At 32.2% G+C, this 23,444-nt stretch overlaps 1 protein-coding gene across 4 annotated transcripts in view; it reads right to left on the bottom strand.

Moving 5' to 3' along the window:
- Positions 1–21,311, bottom strand: part of LOC132716284 (ras-specific guanine nucleotide-releasing factor 1-like) — a 114,511-nt gene extending 93,200 nt beyond the window's left edge. For 3 of the 4 annotated variants that reach the window (XM_060699522.1, XM_060699521.1, XM_060699523.1), the window contains exon 1: positions 20,563–21,310. The gene's annotated coding sequence lies outside the window, so the exon portion shown is untranslated. Of the gene's footprint in view, positions 1–20,562 lie in introns of all 4 variants that reach the window. The other variant, XM_060699520.1, reaches the window with a different exon arrangement.
- Between the last annotated feature and the right edge of the window lie 2,133 nt (positions 21,312–23,444).

Below are 23,444 nucleotides of genomic sequence, written 5' to 3'. Positions count from 1 at the left end.
ATTGATTGCACTGTGTTCGGGCGAATTCTGGAGTATGCTGCATCTTCATGAAGATTGCCTATATTGGTATATTTTAGGTGTGATTTTTGCTGGATGGAGGTAATTATAATTGCTGTCAGTCATTATTTTTAGGAGCAATGAATGCACACTATTATTAATTCAATGTATGTCATAATGCTGTGCAACTGGTTATCTGCCTGTAAAACAGGTTTTGAAATATTTGGAATTGTGTTTCTGGCCACACTGAAATACAAAATTGTTCATTTTTAGGTCCCCTGTCCCCTTAATATAGATTTGAAACACTATCATCATGTACGAAGCTTGAAACCGGTGCGTAGGTTCTTGTGAGGTAAACAACTTTGATTTCATAAAAGAAGCAATATTAGCTTTATCTGGGACAAAAAAAAGGTATATTTTTGGGAAGGAGTCCATTTCACAAAAAATACCGGATACCCGTATGAACAGCGATTCTTAGTCTTTTTGGAAATGCTTAAACTTGTGTTAAAAGTGAAAAATGATTCGTTATATCAATAGAACGCGGTTACGTATTTAGTTCCAGCAAAGTTATACCAAGAACTGAAATGCTAAACTCAATAAATGCAAAAATATAAAGAGGAGAAAAAAGAATTGCGCATTTCATTAACGACAAAAAATGTAAAAATTCGTTTTCTCAAATTGTAACGATGAAACATGTTTGAAAATTTTATTTTGGTATAAGCATTTCCAGATTAACCACGTCGATAACATACACGAGGGCTCTCATTTAAACAGATCACCAAAATGTGAAAGAGTCTCTGTTTATAAGGGGCGTAATAGATGCACTTCACTGCATGGAGCGCGAGCCAAAAAAATGGCAAAAATAATAGAGGAGACACTCGTGCGCGGGTAAGTTGGGTAAATCCCTATATATCAGTTATTGAAAACTAGAACAATATCGTGGGTAATATTTTGATACCATTGTGCAATCTAGATCATTATGATGAAAATGGAAATAAATTTTATTTTTGCCCATTCAGTTACCCAATAACAGGCAACAATACTTTTTTTAAGCATAACATATTTGTGTTTAAATTCAAAAGGCAACTTATGATGCATCATACTGACAGAGTATCAAACTGACAGAGTATAGAACTAGCATCATACTGACAGAGTATAGAACTAGTATCATACTGACAGAGTATAGAACTAGTATCATACTGACAGAGTATAGAACTAGCATCATACTGACATAGTATAGAACTAGCATCATACTGACAGAGTATAGAACTAGCATCAAACTGACAGAGTATAGAACTAGCATCATACTGACAGAGTATAGAACTAGCATCATACTGACATAGTATAGAACTAGCATCATACTGACAGAGTATAGAACTAGAATCATACTGACATAGTATAGAACTAGCATCATACTGACATAGTATAGAACTAGCATCATACTGACAGAGTATAGAACTAGCATCATACTGACATAGTATAGAACTAGCATGATACTGACAGAGTATAGAACTAGTATCATACTGACAGAGTATAGAACTAGTATCATACTGACATAGTATAGAACTAGCATCATACTGACAGAGTATAGAACTAGCATCATACTGACAGAGTATAGAATTAGCATCATACTGACAGAGTATAGAACTAGCATCATACTGACAGAGTATAGAACTAGCATCATACTGACATAGTATAGAACTAGCATGATACTGACAGAGTATAGAACTAGCATCATACTGACAGAGTATCTAACTAGCATCATACTGACAGAGAATCAAACTAGCATCAAACTGACAGAGTATAGAACGAACTTAGCATCGTACTGACAGAGTATCGAACTAGCATCATACTGACAGAGTATAGAACTAGCATTATACTGACAGAGTATAGAACTAGCATCATACTGACAGAGAATAGAACTAGCATCAAACCGACAGAGTATAGAACTAGCATCGTACTGACAGAGTATCGAACTAGCATCAAACTGACAGAGTATAGAACTACCATCGTACTGACAGAGTATAGAACTAGTATCATACTGACATAGTATAGAACTAGTATCATAATGACAGAGTATAGAACTAGCATCATACTGACAGAGTATAGAACTAGCATCGAACTGACAGAGTATCGAACTAACTAGCATCAAACTGACAGAGTATAGAACAAGCATCAAACTGACAGAGTTTAGAACCAGCATCATACTGACAGAGTATCGAACTAGCATCATACTGACAGAGTATAGAACTAGCATCATACTGACAGAGTATAGAACTAGCATCATACTGACATAGTATAGAACTAGTATCATACTGACATAGTATAGAACTAGCATCATACTGACAGAGTATAGAACTAGCATCATACTGACAGAGTATAGAACTAGTATCATACTGACAGAGTATAGAACTAGCATCATACTGACATAGTATAGAACTAGCATGATACTGACAGAGTATAGAACTAGCATCATACTGACATAGTATAGAACTAGCATCATACTGACATAGTATAGAACTAGCATGATACTGACAGAGTATAGAACTAGCATCATGCTGACAGAGTATAGAACTAGTATCATACTGACAGAGTATAGAACAAGCATCATACTGACAGAGTATAGAACTAGCATCATACTGACAGAGTATAGAACTAGCATCATACTGACAGAGTATAGAACTAGTATCATACTGACAGAGTATAGAACAAGCATCATACTGACATAGTATAGAACTAGCATGATACTGACAGAGTATAGAACTAGCATCATACTGACAGAGTATCTAACTAGCATCATACTGACAGAGAATCAAACTAGCATCAAACTGACAGAGTATAGAACGAACTTAGCATCGTACTGACAGAGTATCGAACTAGCATCATACTGACAGAGTATAGAACTAGCATTATACTGACAGAGTATAGAACTAGCATCATACTGACAGAGAATAGAACTAGCATCAAACCGACAGAGTATAAAGCTAGCATCGTACTGACAGAGTATCGAACTAGCATCAAACTGACAGAGTATAGAACTACCATCGTACTGACAGAGTATAGAACTAGTATCATACTGACATAGTATAGAACTAGTATCATACTGACAGAGTATAGAACTAGCATCATACTGACAGAGTATAGAACTAGCATCGAACTGACAGAGTATCGAACTAACTAGCATCAAACTGACAGAGTATAGAACAAGCATCAAACTGACAGAGTATAGAACAAGCATCATACTGACAGAGTATCGAACTAGCATCATACTGACAGAGTATAGAACTAGCATCATACTGACAGAGTATAGAACTAGCATCATACTGACAGGGTATAGAGCTAGCATCAAACTGACAGAGTATAGAACTAGCATCAAACTGACAAAGTATAGAACTAGCATCATACTGACAGAGTATCAAACTAGCATCATACTGACAGAGTATCGAAGTAGAATCATACTGACAGAGTATAGAACTAGCATCATACTGACAGAGTATAGAACAAGCATCATACTGACAGAGTATAGAACTAGCATCATACTGACAGAGTATAGAACTAGCATCAAACTGACAGAGTATAGAACTAGCATCATACTGACAGAGTATCAAACTAGCATCATACTGACAGAGTTTAGAAACTAGCATCATACTGACAGAGTATAGAACTAGCATCATACTGACAGAGTATAGAACTAGCATCATACTGACAGAGTATAGAACAAGCATCATACTGACAGAGTATAGAACTAGCATCAAACTGACAGAGTATAGAACTAGCATTATACTGACAGAGTATCAAACTAGCATCATACTGACAGAGTATCGAACTAGCATCATACTGACAGAGTATAGAACTAGCATCATACTGACAGAGTATAGAACTAGCATCATACTGACAGAGTATAGAACTAGCATCATACTGACAGAGTATAGAACTAGCATCATACTGACAGAGTATAGAACTAGCATCATACTGACAGAGTATAGAACTAGCATCATACTGACAGAGTATCAAACTAGCATCATACTGACAGAGTATAGAACTAGCATCATACTGACAGAGTATAGAACTAGCATCATACTGACAGAGTATAGAACTAGCATCATACTGACAGAGTATAGAACTAGCATCATACTGACAGAGTATCAAACTAGCATCATACTGACAGAGTATAGAACTAGCATCAAACTGACAGAGTATAGAACTAGCATCATACTGACAGAGTATAGAACTAGCATCATACTGACAGAGTATCGAACTAACTAGCATCATACCGACAGGAAAATTACGTAAGTAGAATATGTGCTTTAGGAACCTTACAAATCTATGAGAATAAAGCTAAATTACAATACAATCTCCGCCACTTCCGTTACGATATTGATCTTCCATTGGTTAGGTGAACAGAGAAATTGTCGTCTGCTTCTAGAGAATATTTCAAAGTTATATATAACGCTTTGTTAATTAGCTAGAGTAACTTTACAAACAGATTAGAAAGAGCAATAAATCAGCGAAAATTGCAGACTTCTCCCGATACAGACAATCTATTCTTATGGTAACATTTGAAAAAGAATGTTTTCTTTAGTTTCGTTGAAAATAGAATAGTCAAGTACATGTATATTATTCATTATAACTTCTAATTAACTTCATAGTTTCAACATACATGTAAAAAATATAGTAATTGAGTTAATAAAAGGACTAAGTTATTGAAACTGCTCGTCAATTTAATATATATAATACGATATCCCCTGGTAACTATTCCATTTTCTTTCCATATTGTGACGCATACGTTTGTTGCTAGGCAACTCACAACAAAAAAGATTGCTTATAAGGTTGTAAAATGGATTTTGTTCTTGCTTTTTAAAAGCAGGAAATCGATTTCAATCTCATTTTCAAGTTTCCTCGAATATATGAATTAGACTAGAGTTAAAATATCTTACTATATCTTATATCCTTATCAATTCTTAACTGATTCACGTTTTTCTAAAAGGTAATAGCATAAAACAATTTATTGTGAAAAGAGCGGTTACTATTTTGCTTGTGCGATTTGTCATAGAAGAATATCATATTCCAACTTGAGCAAAAGCAATTAAGGCTATTAACTTCTCTGATCTAAAACTTGATTCATTTTTTCACGAAAAGTTTTTTAAAAAAAAGGTTGAAATACGCTTTTGTGTCAAACTAAATTTAGATTACTATAATTATGATTAACTTTAATTGTCTTGCAATGGTTTCCATGGAAACATAATGAAAAAAAGAAACCTTGAAAATCGTTTGGCACGTGCTGGAGTACTGTTCTGTACACGCATGACAAAATAGAAATTGTACTTATATACATGTTTATAGGTAACTTGACAAAATATGGCAGATGGCGTGTCACGTTGGTCTTTTGCCGTCCATTTTGTTATCATGTGGTATTAATTATCCATTCTATGGGTAGAAATGCAATCGCATCTTCTCGGTACTTTCCGTCAAACTTCGGATAAGATAGAGAAAATAAGAATCCCTAAAGAAAGCCCAACACAACATAATTGAAAATGTTGATTGAGCCTGTTCATGGACGGTACTTTAAAGTGCAAACTACCGTCCACGCCCCCTAGCACCGGCTTAAACAGAATTCAACATTTAACATTTTCGGATAAGGACCTCGAACACAATAATAACATTTCAAATAATGCAAGGACTCCCCATTCAACCGGATATTCGATTTTGTTTTCATCAAATAGACACCTTCCTGAACAATAGAGCTAATGTTACTTTCTTTTACAGAAATACTCCGAATAGTTTACCCCACAGAAGTCTACAGACTGGTTTCGATAAGAAGATAGTCCTTCAATTCTATATATAGGCACGGACTTTAATTATCATTAAAGTTCTTGATAAAGGTAAACTGACAAAAACATGGCGGATTGGCGCCTTTTTTTAGGTTTTTGTCGTCCATTTTTGTTATCATAAGGTATTTGATTAATTCTTTATTCTGGTTGGCTAAGGGCAGGCGGTGAACGGGTAAAAATGTTCAAATCTTATTTATTGTATACTTGTGTGTCGCCACGACAAATGCATTAACGGAACGCCATGCTGGTAATTGTTGACAAAATTTATTCCAATATATCGTGTCAAATGTCCCCTTAATTATAAAATGTATAGATACGATAATGACTGAATATTATTTATATACTTATTGTGATGATTGTAGAAACAGAATGTACAAAATGTCAACCTGTTGACATTGTTAAGGTAACAAAAAAATCTGAAGAAAAAAAAACAACTTAAAAAAAAAGCCAAACCCGCTTTACCCAATATGTATAAACTCTTGTCAAAATTTTGCGACCCCCACTGTTAAAAAGCCCTGGAACCCCGCCTTTGAATGACAACGGGACGGATAAGGTCAAATCTATATGCCTCTTAAAATGTGGGGGTTACAAATAATGTTTTGCACATTTTATGCTGCTTTCTGAAAGTGCAAACACTACTTTTTCCATTTTGAAATTTGTCTTAGAATTTATTCAGTCAATTCAGAAAAGATGTCTGAGTTTCCACTGAAAATAACACCGTACAAAATGGGGAAAAAATCAGTGTCTAAAGTGACAACAAAATCCCTACAGAGATATATATGCCACGAATCTCACTGGTCATGTTAAAACGATAAAATTTCTATTGTTTACCGGAACATAAATGCCACGCAAGTAGAAATACATGTATATTTTTTTTAGAGATTGTATAAATCAACAGTGGGTGGAAAATGTTGTACATAACTAACTAAAAAACTTTTGCAAGAAATCCCGAATAACCCTATCTGTAGCATAAAGATAATTGTATTTATTTATATTTAAAAAAACAACCCATCTGAACATTTATGACACATTGTGTATGAACATAAGTTCATACAAGACACAATTTTAAGTTGTATTGAACTAGTTCGATTAACTTAATATTCAATTTGTATTCTTTGTCATATGAACAAGAGCTGTGGGTAGGACAGCAACGCTCGACTATTCTTAGTGCTTGAACGTAAAAGAGCCTTGATAATGTAAAATTTTCTGAGTTAATAACAAAAGGACAAACTTTTTCTTTAAATACATGTTACAGTTATAGGCCTTGGAGAGAGTCCTATTATGCTCTCAAAGAAGAGTATAAAATTTCAACTTGTTTCAATAGAATATGAAAATATCTGAGGTGGTATGCAAACCTAAATGTAAATTCTAAGTTGAAAAAGGGGCATAATTCTGTCAAAATGCTTGATACAGTTACCTCCTCCTGTCTACAGGTTGGGGTCATGATGGTGAACAAGTGTGCAAAGTTTCAAAGCCATATGTCAATGGACTTTGAAAATATTTGAGGTATTACAAAAACTTTAACGTAAATTCTAAGTCGAAAAAGGGGCATAATTCTGTCAAAATGCTTGATACAGTTACCTCCTCTTGTCTGCAGGTTGGGGTCATGATGGTGAACAAGTGTGCAAAGTTTCAAAGCCATATGTCAATGGACTTTGCAAAATATTTGAGGTATTACAAAAACATTAACATAAGTGGTTACGCCGACGCCGACATCGACGCCGACGCTCGGGTGACTACAATAGCTCTACTTATTCTTATCGAATAGTCGAGCTAAAAAAGAGAAATAAAAGATAACGCGACTATTGATTCCTTGACATGTATTCATCTATATGATATGGTATCAAAAGATACCAATCTATCAATACACACTCTGGTCTGGTGACCTAAATCCCTGATTCGTTATTAAAGAATATATATACCTTTTACCTATAGAAAATGGATTTTAGAGACATTTGATCATCATGCAATAAAGGATGTTTGTCAATGATATAACTGATACATGGTCTGAGAAAATAAGAATAAATTTAATATATGGTCTAAGAAAGTAAGATTAAATATAATATATGATCTGAAAAATAAAAATAGATTAAATGTAAAATATGTTGTGAGAAACGCAGATTAAATGTAATATATGTAAGAAAATGAGTTTGAATATAATATTAGGTCTAAGTAATAAGTTTAAATATAACATAAGGTCCGAGAAAATAAGATTAAATTTAATATATGGTCTGAGAAAATAAGATTAAATATAATATCAGGTATTAGAAAATAAGATATGATATAATAGAAGGTCTGAGAAAATAAGTTTAAATGAAATATAAGGTCTGAGAAAATAAGATTAGTTATAATATAAGGTCTGAGAAAATAAGTTTAAATGAAATATTAGGTCTGAGAAAATAAGATATAATATAATAGAAGGTCTGAGAAAATAAGATTAAATATAATATAAGGTATTAGAAATAAGTTTAAATATAATATAAGGTCTGAGAAAATAATATATGGTCTAAGAAAGTAAGATAAAATGTAATATAGGGTCCGAGAAAATAAGATTAGATATAACATATGGTCTCAGAAAATAAGATTAAAACATTGGATGTTTAGTATGAGAACAAGAAAAATGATATAATTGAATTATGGTCTGATAAAATAATATAATTAAATCAGAGTTAGAAAATACGATAAAATATAATATATATGGACAGGTACATGTCCTGGGATAATGGGACAAATACATGGTCTAAGAAAATAAGATAAAAATACATGTATTGGATATTTTGATATAAGTGATACATTCTGAGAAAATAAGATAACATCGAATATATTGTCTAGGCAAATATGTTTAAATATAACTGTTGCATGGGCTAGGATAATGGAATAAGATAATTTGAGATAAATAATCAAATACACATGTCACGTGGGCTGACTTATTGAGATAGAAAATTTTAAATATATACATGGTCACGAATAACAATGTGGCCATACCACGTGACTTTTCGGGTACGGAACACGCCGATTTTTCACCCGATTCAGGTATGTTTTTTATTCACAACTTATTTATTACTCAACCGATTTTGATCAGATAAGGCGCAGAGTACCCGTAATTATATCAGCTATCCACGGTATATCAAAATTCTGAAAACCTCTGAATGGTTTTTGAGAACATTCGAGTACAGTTTTCTTTTCATAGCCTGGGCCGAGGGGAACGGTACACACTCATTTGGCATAACAAGCAATTTCTAGCAAGTCATATGTTTTTTAACACTATTTCATAGAAAAATACATGTTAAATCTGATATATTTACTATGTCCAATGTATCGAGTGAATGAAGTGATGTTTTAGCATATTTTCATAAAGTAATGTTGAAATGGTACGGAACACACTGTTATTTCAAAAGATACGGTACACAAATAATTTCTGTCTTTGTAATAATTCTAAAATAAAATATATCAAAATTTAATTTAAATTATTATGTGAGTGATTTTTTTCATAGTTATACATTTTATTAATTTAAACGAGAACCCAGGGACCTGTTTTGCAATGTATCATAATGCTTACTTTTAATGTTTATATGTATTAGTGCACTATATTTCAAGAGATCACGCTTAACATTTACAACCTCCATGTAATTGTCCTATTTAAAATCACCTAGGGTATGTTAAATACTTCGATCTTCACAGAATCAGTGAGTTGCGCTCTATAGAAAGAAAATGTTGTAATAAAATGCTATGTTTATTGTTTTGTTTATTGTTGTTTTTTATTTATTTTAGTTTTAGTGAAGTAATATATGTCTTTTTGCTTCATCCTGAAAAAATAAAGCAAGGTCATGACCTAAATCGCTGAAAAGTATCATTACTTGATAACAATTTATATATATTTATATTTTTTTTAATAATAAGCAAGTCATTAGGTACAATTTTGCAATATCAAGGTCATGTTTAATTAAATCAAATCACAGAAGGCGTTGAATTTGTTTGGGTGTCAGAAAGGTGAAGGCTGTGAGATTGTAAACCAATTTGTTTTTGTATAGTGCCACCAATAATGTTTCAAGTAACATAACTGTAGTAAATTGGCTATAAGGCTTATTGCAACACTGATATGTAATTCATTGTTTATTTGGCTTAAACAATTAAAAACAAAGACAAAAAAAACATGAGTTGCCTTAACTTGGATTTGAACTCAGGACATCTCTCTTCCTAAACGAGCGTGTAACCCTTCGACCACGGGGAAGTAATAAGATAACAGCCTGAAGAAAACCATATCATTCTAAATTAGGGTTTGTAACCCTTATTAATTTCGTTTGACACTGATGTAAATAATCATGGAGCTTAATATCACATGTATATCTGTAAAGAATTACACAATATTTGAAATCTTTGACCAATTGGGAACTACTTTTTCTTCTCCCGAGAAGGCTTGAAAATTAATGCGCCCGTCAACACAGTGACCCCCCCCCCTTTATTTTTTTTCAGCGTAAGAGTACATATAAAGGTAAGTAACCGCTTCCAGGGGTTCGGACTACTTTCTTATTTTGCAAATAAGCATATCAGAGCCTGAAATTTCGCTACCATTATTTGTTTGGTCTGACGACCCAAACAAATAAAAATGTAGTCGCCATTGCTTAAATTTTTAATGTTTAAAGGCATGAAGCTTTAAAGATAACTTTTAATTCATGTAATTAGGTCAGTTTTGGTTTGGTTTCATGGCTCATTATACTGACATTATCATGTGGCGACTTTCGAGTTTTACAAGTGCCCCTTTGGGTATAAATAAAGGAACGAACGGGCACCTGAGTAAAACGACCTACATTCTCTTCTGTAGTAAGAAAACTTTCTCGCATAAAATATCGAAACATCGAAGTCACTTGTGGTCTCGTACGTACTTCATGTAGTATATAAAACAGAATGCAGCCTCCAAAATCCATAGCATTTGATTGACAAAATGGGTATTATTAAAATATCATTTTATTTTTAACACAAACACGCAAGCACACATATCCATGAACTCGAGTGTTAAATGCATCTTGAAATGAAAGTCCAAGATAGGCATAATTTTACCAAATTTCCTAACATGTATATCCTTACATGTATATGTAACAAGGTTACCTTGTATAAACTACGTTACGTTATATAACAGGCCTTGTTCCCATATGGGTTCTTCAAATTATCAAATTATTAATTTTGATTGCACGTAAAACTGCGAAATATTTGTCCATATGTAGATAATTTGATAATTTAGATACATGCAGTTAGTTTGGGACCCTGGCAGATGATTCATACCAAATATCATGTGGCCGAAAAAAAAATTAAACTTTCCGTGATTTAAAAAGATCCACTTACATCAAAACCAACGTTTTTTCTCCAAATTCGATTATTTAAACAACATTTTGCAAGGAACATATATTTCCAACTTACTCCTAACTTCTTGTTTGTTTATATATTCATACTATGTTTAGACAGTCATTTATATATTCGAACAAACAAATTAAATGAAATAATAATTGCACATAACAGATGTCCTTGAATTTCACAATTCGTTTTATAATCCAAAAGAATATACCTAATTTTTTCAAATGAAAATCAAAACAAAACAAAATTTTGAATGTCTTCCGTATCCCTCCCTAAAATTTTAAACATTTTATAGCCAAATATTAATTGCTCAACATATAAAATCGAATTTTGCGCAACGTACTCTTAAAATGTTCTTTTATTTTTTTAATAATCCTGTTTACATCAAACTGTAGGCATAATGATACTTTGCAAAACAGGTCCCAGGGTTCTCGTTTAAATAAATAAAATGTATAACTATGAAAAAATCACTCACATTATAGTTTAAATTATTTTTTTTATATATTTTATTTTAGAATTGTTTCAAAGACAGAAATTGTGTGTGTACCGTATCTTTTGAAATAACAGTGTGTTCCGTACCATTTCAACATAACTTTATGAAAATATGCTAAAACATCACTTCATTCACTCGATACATTGGACATAGTAAATATATCAGATTTAACATGTATTTTTCTATGAAATAGTGTTAAAAAACATATGACTTGCTAGAAATTGCTTGTTATGCCAAATGAGTGTGTACCGTTCCCCTCGGCCCAGGCTATGAAAAGAAAACTGTACTCGAATGTTCTCAAAAACCATTCAGAGGTTTTCAGAATTTTGATATACCGTGGATAACTGATATAATTACGGGTACTCTGCGCCTTATTTGATCAAAATCGGTTGAGTAATAAATAAGTTGTGAATAAAAAACATACCTGAATCGGGTGAAAATCGGCGTGTTCCGTACCCGAAAAGTCACGTGGTATGGCCACATTGGAATAATGGAAACAAGTAATTAAATGAGGTAAATTTGAAACATGGTATGATATAATGAGATAAAATACAGTAAGTACATGGTTTGAGGTATTGAGATAAAAGAGATAAAATATATATGATATAAGCGAATTAGACAGACAAACTTTGATACATGGTTAGCAATATCTAGATTACTAGTATAATCATTTCATATGTGTTCCAAATAACAAAAAGCAGTGCATCACTACAATTATGGTAAGAGGTAGTGAGAGAGAAAACACATGCACGATCAATACTAAACACGATAAGGACTTGGAACGACTTTCAAAAGCTGATGAATTTTATGTCGATTATCAGACATTTACATTATATTCTATAAAACTCATTCATAATTGATATCTGCATTTTAATCTATTTCCGCGATAATAAATTATCTTTGCGCAATTTAATATGAAATACTGATTCAAGCAATAGGTTAATCGGTTTGCTATTGTATATAACTATAAAATGTAACCAATAAACTTTCAGCATTTGCACCACGTGATGTTCTAATTTAAATCATAATTAGATCCAGTTTTATCAATTGAGCCTCGTTTTCATTCACCGAGTCCAAAAATCCGTATCAAATGCATATTGTACTCTATGTACCCTTGCTTTCATTTTGTAAGTCCAAAAAATCCATATCAAAACCATATTGAACTCGAAGTGACTGTACACTTAATATAATAGAAAAAATACTTTTGATTTTAAGTTTCTTTATGTTTTCTCCTTGTAAATTGGTGGTGTGAAATAAAGAGTTGAGTACCATACTGATTCTATTGGATTCGTACATAGCTGCATAACCTATATCGGACTATATAAAAAAATATGGATAACAGCTGTGTAATTCAGTATAGTACCCAAAAATGTATAATAACCTCATATTATCATATCTTACCATCTCAGACATTGCATTTGTGTTTTTCTTATCCCCCATATGAACAAAAGTTGTAAACAATGCCATATTTTTGCGCGATGTCGTCATCGAAGGGCGACAACTCTAAATTAAAATCTTATTGAAACGGAGTGTATGTGGAATTTTATGTATGCAATGACTTAGAAACGACAATCAAAGTACTGTAGGTACTAGTAAAGCGAATGCTACTTAGGGCACGGGCTTGATCAGCACGGCTTTAATAACCTGGGAAAAAGGAAATCCCTCAAGAGCAATGTCAAATGTAGTGATAAGGTAAAAATGCAGACTCGGTTTAATTGAGTCTGTTCATGAGAGATAATGTAATGTACAATTTATTTCACGCTACCTATCACCGGCCTAAGCGGTATTTCAATCCTTAAAGTTAGAAGTATTAGAATCGATTTATATGGAGGACTAGAATAATATAACAACACTGAGATTAAGTTCGCAGCAACATTTTACAGCTGTCACATAGCACTTGACATCTGCTGTTGTAAATATAAAAATCTGTAAAAAAGTAGATCCTTCAAGTGCAAGGGCAACACAAGTAAAAGATTTTTTCGGAAAAAGGCGAAAGGCTTTAAAACAACGAGAAAACAATATTGTTTTCTAAAAAGTTTATGTAACCCCAGTAGTACCATTTTTATTTTTAGATGATTATTTAGAAATGGGCGACATTATTCAAGTTTTAAAAATTTTCTATTTTGATTTCAACATTTCCTTTTATAAATATTTTTGAAAGAAGGTACAATGCCTTTTCAAATATACGCAAAGAAAACATTTAGTGGTGCTCAACCTGGATAGAATGATAGTAAATTGATATTCCAATGATGTTCAAATTTCAGATTTAGGGGTAAAAATAGTGCATTTTAAAAATGAAAAAATCCTTTATTCCGTCTTTTATTTGAGAAAAAATTTTTGAAAAACTAATATCCAGGAATATTAAAATACATTTGTTATTCGGTATCCGTTCTGTGTGTAGATCCTTATCCGAAGATTTACGCAAAGGGCCGAAAAGTTGCAATTGATATTGATAATTCACAAAAAAAAAACTTGAAATAACTTTATTTTGGGTGTTGACCGGTTGAACTAAGGTTTTTTTTTTGTTTTTGTTGTTGTTTTCTTGTTTTCGGGGTTTAAATTTGCTGCTCTTGTTGTTAATTTATGGTGTTGTTTTGTGTGTGATATGTTTCCCCTTTTCGTGCTTTCATACGAATATATTGTAATTGTGTATATGACAATCGCTCTAGCTTTACGTTTATAAAAACAAGAAAATAGAGTACCAGAATACAAATTTCATTAAGTTTCAAATAAATTACAATGTGAAGATAGTGATCTTATTGTATCCAATATTACATCATTTAAAGTGAATTGATTGGTTGTTTTGCTACACTTTAAATTGCATAATGTTTTATACTGAATGAAAACATAAGAGTACATCTATTTATTAGGCTTTTTGCATCTGCATGAATTAAAGTCCCCGTTGTCCTAACTCCTTGTATGCTTTATTTTAATTTTGCAATTATGAAAAGTATATTTTATTTTATTTGACATTTGTAAATACTTATTACTCAAGGGTGATTTGATACTTGCACGGGTTGACAATTACAGGCTGCAATTGTTATTGGATAATGTCAAAGTTGAATTCAATTTCATATTTAATAAATACACACGGAAAGGTTGATAGTAAAAATCATTTTCATCCAATCGAAACTTGTCAATACTAAGGTTTTTATTTCTATATTGGACAGTTGAGTGTGTATGACTCTTTCAATGCATTGGTAATGATAAAAGCTGTTAAGAGAAAATATCCGAATAATGTCTACAGAATTATTTGGAATCGCCTTGTCAAAACTAATCTAGAAAAGTTTACTCACTATAATGAGCATATAAAATGAATAGCTTATTTAGATTGAATCATACAATATGGGATATTCGGACGAGGTCAAACATGGGGGGGGGGGATATTAGACGGTATTTGATATTGGACAACGTTTTAAAGTTGAACTCAAGTTTATAATATACATGAATCATTAATAATAAGAAAGTGGTTTTTACTTAAAAAATCATAGCACAGAAGGCGCTGAATTTGTTTGGGTCTCAGAATGTCAGAAAGGTGAAGGCTGTGAGATTATAAACCAATTTGTTTTTGTATAGTGCCACCAGTGCTTTCGTAGTAAATTGGCTATAAGACTAACTGCAACACTGATATGCAATTCAATGTTAATTTGACTTGAACAATTTGAAAAAAAAATGAGTTGCCTTAACTGGGATTTGAACTCCAGACATCTCGCTTCCTAACGAGCGCCAGTTGTTATTGGATAAGTCATATGTTAATTCCTATTAATAAAAACACATAAATTGTTAGTAAATTTGTATTTGTAAACCATTTTATTTCGAAAAGCTAAGTTTTTATTTCTAATATTGGACATTAATCTGTAGCTCTTTAAAGCATGGGAATATAAAATGTTAAGAATAAATACAATATTACAAATTATTTGACCATGTCGGGAAACTATTTGTGAAAAGTTTAACTCCCCTGTAATGAGCATCTTTAGCTATGATTATCTCCTTGGGAATTATTCGGACGTAGGGACACATGGGGAGGGGAATTAACGGTTCAAAAAGGTGAACTAAATTTCGGTAATTTGCAAATTATACTAGATACGTCAAAACTTTTGCTTAACAATTAATTTGATATCTCTGTCACAGATACAATATAAAAACGACTTCAAAGTTTATAACTGTACATTTGTAATTCATTTTTAATATTAAAACAGATCATTGAGTTATTATTTGATATATTCAATACATCAAAGTTTATAATTAAAATTTACATTTATAATTCGAAATGTAATTGTTGATTATTTTTGTTCGATAATTTTAACCTGTCAAATTCATGATTCAAGTATTATAGCTGAAGTTAGATGACGTCAAAGTTGATAAATAAACGTTCAAAGACGTCATATTTACATCGGCAAACCATTGATGATTCTTAAAATTCTTTGATATCTTTAAAAAAACAGAACCTTTCTTTTACAAAAAGGAAACACTCAATTATTCTTCTTTGAAATATAATATTTAAAAAAGAAAAGAACAACTCTGTTTGAGACGTCATTACATTGACCGCTTACGTCATTAAAGCAGCATGCCTCCAGATTCATGCACATTTTCATGTAAATAAAAGTAAAATATTTTGAAGTGAACAAAGAAAACAATTTTTAACAATGCAATCGGCACTTATAATCCACCTAAATTACAAAAAAGAGGTCAAAATATGCAAAAATAGCCCTTATTGCGTTCGTCACGCAGTAGAAATATGGTGATTAAAAAGTGCAAAAAATCACTCTTTAGTCGCACATAAAATGTAAATTATCACTTGAAATCATTTATTTTTTCTTAAAATATTAGAACATTATTCCAACTTTGATTTTCTTGAAATATTTTGGTTTATTTTGGCATGTGCAACTTTAACAAAATAAGGCAGGTGTGCAATATGATAACGAAGTGGGCAACGTTTTCTTAATTGTTATTAGAACGCTGAGTATCGATCTTTTATTTTCCGAGCCGATTATAATTTAAACGCACGTTCTGTACTTTTATTTAGATAAAATATGTGGTGTGCTCTTCTATTTATTGAAATTCAATTTTACTAGGAAAATAGACATTTCCTTGTAGTAAACCGTGTTTTTGTTAATGTTTTTTTATTGTACCATTGTCTTTTTTGTGATGCAAATTGAGATAACGGATTAATTTACTAGATAGAGGATATTCAAGTTTTTTCTATAAATACATGATTTATTTTCATCGGGTGGTATGAAAATAAATATTTCATGAGTGGCGGTAGCCACGAGTGAAATATGGTAATTTTCATGCCACAAGATGAAAATAAATCCTGTATTTATAGAAAAAGCTTGAATTATCTGTTTATTATATACATTTCTTTATTTTTTGTTTTGACACAACAATTTGAGAGACTTTCCCTTAAATTTTGTATATTGACTGAATTTAGAAGAATGTAGTCCGGCAAGACGGTGGTGAAAAATAATTTTTTACAGTGAAAATACGGAAAATAAAAATAAACATTTTATTTCATCAATATTTCTCAATATTTCATTTATAAGTATATAATAAAAAATTGTATTATAACTTTTGCTCCTCCTGCCCTGCCTTTCAATAAACATGGTTTTGTATTTCAAGCATAAAATATATCTTTCATGAAGGATTTCCTAGGTAAAAATGCGCTTAATAAACCCAAATCGATCGGGTATAATACTGTAAAAAAATCAATGTGCGTTAAAACACCTGTGACCTTTCGTTTGACCAAATTTGGCGGACATTACAGTCTAAAATACTTTGTGTTTTTTGTTTTGTTGTTTTTTTTTTGTTGTTGATTTTTTTTGTTAGGATACAACTCATCTCTACGAACACCTGCATTTAATTGGCTACAATCGGTTTCTGCTGACATCGAAATTTTAACATTGGAGATGTTTCTAACCATGCTGAACTTCATTTAATATTTTCTTTGCGTATTTCATTCCAGAAGATTCACTTAAAGCAGCATTTTCAAGTTGGAGAAGAGTTGTACCTTCCATTAAAAATGTTTAAATTATTTACATATAAAATTGTTACTTTATTGATTAGTATCGATAAATAGTTGAAGCCAATATATTATGAGTGAGACTAAAAAAAGGATTGGAGCACCACACTAAATACCGTATTCCGGTATATACCGAACAATGCGCTTGAATGATAAAATGCTAAAATCTTGCCTTTTACTCAACGGAATGAACTTTAAAAGGTCTAATTCATCTTTTCACACCGATTTTTGTATGTAAATGCATGAAAAATGTAATAATCGGCGAAAAAAACGATATTTGTCTATTTTGTGATCATGAATTTTGCAAGCGTCTAGAGGTACTGCTCCAATCCTGTATTGAGTTAAATCCATATATTATAGAGTATGCCCATTACAACGAAGAGATTTAGTTTGAGCAATGTTGTTAATTTATAAATGATCATTGCTAAGGCGATTTTATATTGTTTAAGTTATTTGACATTGGGCAGTCGTATTGGCTCTTCTACTGCAGCATTGCACCAGTACGACTACCATTGCCAGTATAAAACACTTATGTAACAAGAAGTGTTCTGTTCTGTAACAAGAAGCACTCACATACCACCAAAATCCCAGGGCCGAAGAAAAGTTACTATAAAAGGATAGTCAATTCGCACACATTGTTATTTCAACACACATCAAGACCCCCAAAGTACAAAGATAAATCCAATGAAGTGTCGCGCTGATATTTTTGCTACTAGAATATGTTTTGGATTATATAGCCTGGAAATATATAAATATGAAAAAAATGTTGTAAAGAGCCATTGTTCTTTTGCTCTGCTCTCCCCCTTTATGAAATATGTAACCTTTTATGTTACAAGTTGGTATCTCAAATTCTTTTTGAGTTATGGTCCTTGTAAATTAATCATGAAAAATAACAAAGGCCGATATCTAGAAGAAAAATAGAGATGAAGAGTTGTCATCCTTATTACTGCATTCCTACTTATTGTGAACAGTTCACTCTTCCCCAATAAACATTTTAAACTATAAAGTTTCAAGCTGATATCTCACATACTTTATGAGTTATGAACCAGACAAAAATCAAACATGAAAAATAACTAGGGGCAATAACTCAAAAACTATGAAAGACACGATTGACATATATGTGCACTTGAGATGTATTCACCTATAACGTTTAAAGTTAATATCTCAAATAGTGTTTCTGTTATGCTACGGATAAAAAATAAACATGTAAAACAACAAAGGGGAATAACTAAAACATTATGCAGGGTAGAGTTATCATTCTTGTCCACTGCATTTCTCCTCAATATGATCTATCCACTATTGCTGTTTCAAGATGATATCTCAAACACTTTTTGAGTTAGCTCGGACAAACGTGTTGGAATTACGGACGGACGAACATTTTGGTTTCATGTGACTATTTAATTGTTCTGAAAAGTCACATAAAACCAAAAATGCCACATAAAACTTTACGGAATGAATAGGATCAAAGAAAATTTACTGTTCCTATTGATAACATAGCCACATAAACCCAAAATGGTATCTCGGACGGACTATATCATATAAGTACATTATAGTATATCTGAGCTTATCTTACATATATTTTCTATTTGTTTATTAATAGTCGTAGAACCGTATAGGAGTTGGGATATAGACCTTTAAGTTAAATAGTGAAATCAACTTCGAATGAGAACATGCTACTTTCTTGAAATTTATCTAAATAATTGACGGAATTTATTTGCAATAATGCATGTTGAAAATTAAAAAAAAAAGAAATATAAGATCTCCATCTATTTTTAATATTATTTAACCTTGCTTCATTTTAAATATTTGTATGTAATGGTACACAACTGTTAGAACTAAATAAAAATCAGGAACAAATTTGAATCGTTAAGTAATGAAATAACTTTGTGAAGACCTAACCTTTCGAACCAAAATGTTTTGTATGCAACGAAGAGAAAAGAAAATGATATAGTATCATTTAGCAAATATCTACAAATATTCCAACTTCATAGCATTTTATTATTAACTTATAATTTCTATTTTTTTAATTTAATATTTATGTCAGAAAATAGCATCCCGATTCGGCCAAGTGTATGATAAAAAGTTAACACAAACTTAAATATAAGTCTTAGATTACATGTACAATTTTTTATACTAATTCAAATGAAATAATGTATACATGTATTGTATTTGTCGGTGGTAATTGTTTCAGTCTAAATGCATTCATTTTCAAATATTCACAGCGTGTTTGTACAACAATATAACCATATTGCATGAACTGTTATTGACTAAAATACTGTGTCAACATCCAATATGTGTATTTAATTCAAACAGTAATTAAGTTTCGCTGCCTGGGTGTATTTGATTGCATGCAATATTGATATTAAAATATCCGTTTGTTTCACCGTAATTATTTCCATATTTATATTATTGAAATAAACAAAGAGACAGATTAATTATTACTAAGGTCGAAGGATAGAATTGAAAACGAATTTGCGAAAAAACCTTTTGCTGTTATAGCTTTTGCAAATGCACGACAAATGTACAGATTCGTGAAAGCTGCTATATATAGATGTACATGCATACTCGATCTGGGGATGACACCTTGTCGATATATATGTATATACATGTATATAACCCGGACATACGTCTCAGGTAAAATAATTTAATTTAAGGCATATGGTATACAGTGTATATTCAAATTACATCTGTATATCTGTTTTGTTACCAAACGACAAGAAACTTTTTTGTTAACAGATAGGTTTGTATACTGTTATTATTTGGTTTAAATTTTTATCTAAAATATATTTTAATCATACATTGAAACTATGCATTCTGGGTAAAATTTAATAAGCACACATATATAGATGTAAATCAATAATTATTTTGCGTACCGTATTCAGTAACTACTATATTGTGACAGCTGCCCGAGAACAATATTATCCACACTTTTACACAATTTATCCACTGTAATCGTTTCTCTCGTATATGTTTGCACATGCGCAGTCACGGGTTTAATGGTAATTTTCTATTGCTTTTACAAATGTTGTCGTACAAAAATTCCATAAACGCTTTTGTTCGGTATATTATCATTAAAATGTTATTGTCGGTAAATGCGTGCCCAGGGGTCCACTATTTTTACATGGTCATTTTTATGCTTTTCTATGAACATCCATTATATTTTGCACAGGCGGCTATAAAATCCAAATCTGAATGCATGCTTTTATTCATAAACGTTAATTGCGTATCGATATTTTTCCGCAGATATCAAAATAAAAATCTTTTAGGTAGCTTTACTTCACATGTTATTCTGCAATAAATTCCGGTGTCTTTAATTTCGTTACCTAAACAATGGCCATTTCATCACGTGCAGAAATGAACTGCGCAGACGACATTGCTTCTCGGATTAATACAAAACTTCCTACTTTTACATGATGTGACAGTGGTCGCACATCTCTCTTTGTTTGGCAGTAAGGCTTATTAAACCATTGTAAACTTGCTAATGTTGTGTTAAACCTCAATACTCAAACTTATATCGATAAGTCCGTTCTCTGTGCTGCATTGGAAGCACGGGTTATCAACAATATATTTCAGTAAAAATCCAATACAACTAATATTACTGTATAGCGAGTGTGTCAGAGCGTCTCTTAACAACGAAAACGTATATTTCCGCAACGGAATTTCATAATCAGCAAATACAAAAAGACTGTCATGCGTATTGACATAGTCCTTGTTCCATTGCGTGCAAATACATGATGTGATTATACACGTATACCCCGTGTTATATCACCATGTGGTGATATGTTTACAAGGTTTTAATAGAAACCCTACGGTTATATTTTTACGATTTCTAAATTTGACCAAATTTGGTTATATGTTTACCAGTTATAAGTAGATAAACAAACACGACGATTTATATGTTTACCTGTAATACTAGTATAATTATATAATATGTTTACATTTTACAAGTACATTGTAATAGATATAAACAAATATGTTTATACCTAACATGTATAGACAAACAAACATGGTGGTTATATGTTTACCTGTAAAACAATTTGCCAGTAATAAAAACAAAAAGGGTTATATGTTTACCAGTTGTCAATTTACATGATATATGTATATATATTTTACGTATTTAAACAACAGGGATTAATGGACAAAACTGCTGAAATCACATGACATCATGCCAGTTCTATAGTTCCTGAGTATACCAGTTGCAATGTTATTTAAAACTTACTTTACAACTGGTAATTAATCACCATCGTTATTTTGTAATTCCGGAATAAAATAAAAAAACATGGAAAAGAAATATCAAAAATATCTACCAGGTGCCTTTAAAACAACATTAATATTATAGATACTTTTTACCATTATTCAAAAAGAAAGTCCTATTAATTTTGTAACATCGAAGCAGAGCGAAAATTGAATTCATTGTTTATTTTACAATCATCTATTATTCATACCCTCAAGACAATAGACAATGACAACATCTAAAGCTACACTTGACCTCAGAGTAAATTCTTAGTAGTATTCAAGTCATATAATTATATCGAATGGCATCAGTGACAATCTTACATTATAAATTTTCACATGGCATCGGCAGTAAGTCCGCATCTAAAATGTGATCCAATTAACCTAATTACAGACAGTTTCTTTGACATCACATAACTGTAATGGTAACATACCGTGTTGCTACAACCAACATTAACAGATGACTTCAATGTACAATGTACCGTTCCTACAACCAACATTATCAGATGACTTCGGTCACGGCCTATGGTTTCTATGCCTTCAGTTACAGTCTACCGTTTCTACAACCAACATTTTCAGATGCCTTCGGTCACGGCCTATGGTTTCTATGCCTTCAGTTACAGTCTACCGTTTCTATAACCAAAATTATCAGATGCCTTCGGTCACGGCCTATGGTTTCTGTGCCTTCAGTTACAGTCTATCGTTTCTACAACCAACATTATCAGATGCCTTCGGTCACGGCCTATGGTTTCTATGCCTTCAGTTACAGTGTACCGTTTCTACAACCAACACTATCAGATGACTTCGGTCACGGCCTATGGTTTCTATGCCTTCAGTTACAGTCTATCGTTTCTACAACCAACATGGCCAGATGCTTTCAGTCACTGCCTATGGTTGCTTACGCCTTCAGATACAGTCTACCGTTTCTACAACCAACATTATCAGATACCTTCGGTCACAGCTTATGGTTTATTTGCCTTCAGTTACAGTCTACCGTTTCCACAACCAACATTATCAGATACCTTCGGTCACGGCCTATGGTTTCTGTGCCTTCAGTTACAGTCCACCGTTTCTATAACCAACATTATCAGATGCCTTCGGTCACGGTCTATGGTTTCTGTGCCTTAAGTTACAATGTATCGTTTCTACAACCAACATTATCAGATGCTTTCGGTCACGGCCTGAGGTTTCTATGCCTTCAGTAACAGTCTACCGTTTTCTACAACCAACATTATCAGATGCCTTCGGTAACAGCCTATGGTTTCTGTGCCTTCAGTTACAGTCTATCGTTTCTACAACCAACATTATCAGATGCCTTCGGTCACGGCCACGGTTTCTATGCCTTAAGTTACGGTCTACCGTTTCTACAACCAACATGGTCAGATGCCTTCGGTCACGGCCTATGGTTTCTGTGCTTTCAGGTACAATGTATCGTTTCTACAACCAACATTATCAGATGCCTTCGGTCACGGCCTATGGTTTCTATGCCTTCAGTTACGGTCTATCGTTTCTACAGCCAACA

This window comes from Ruditapes philippinarum, unplaced genomic scaffold, assembly GCF_026571515.1.
Source record: "Ruditapes philippinarum isolate M1 unplaced genomic scaffold, ASM2657151v2 ctg154_1_1_1_1, whole genome shotgun sequence".
NCBI classification, from domain to species: Eukaryota; Metazoa; Mollusca; class Bivalvia; order Venerida; family Veneridae; genus Ruditapes; species Ruditapes philippinarum.
Note: the sequence above shows the minus strand (reverse complement) of the source record. Positions and strands in the feature narration are given on the sequence as shown.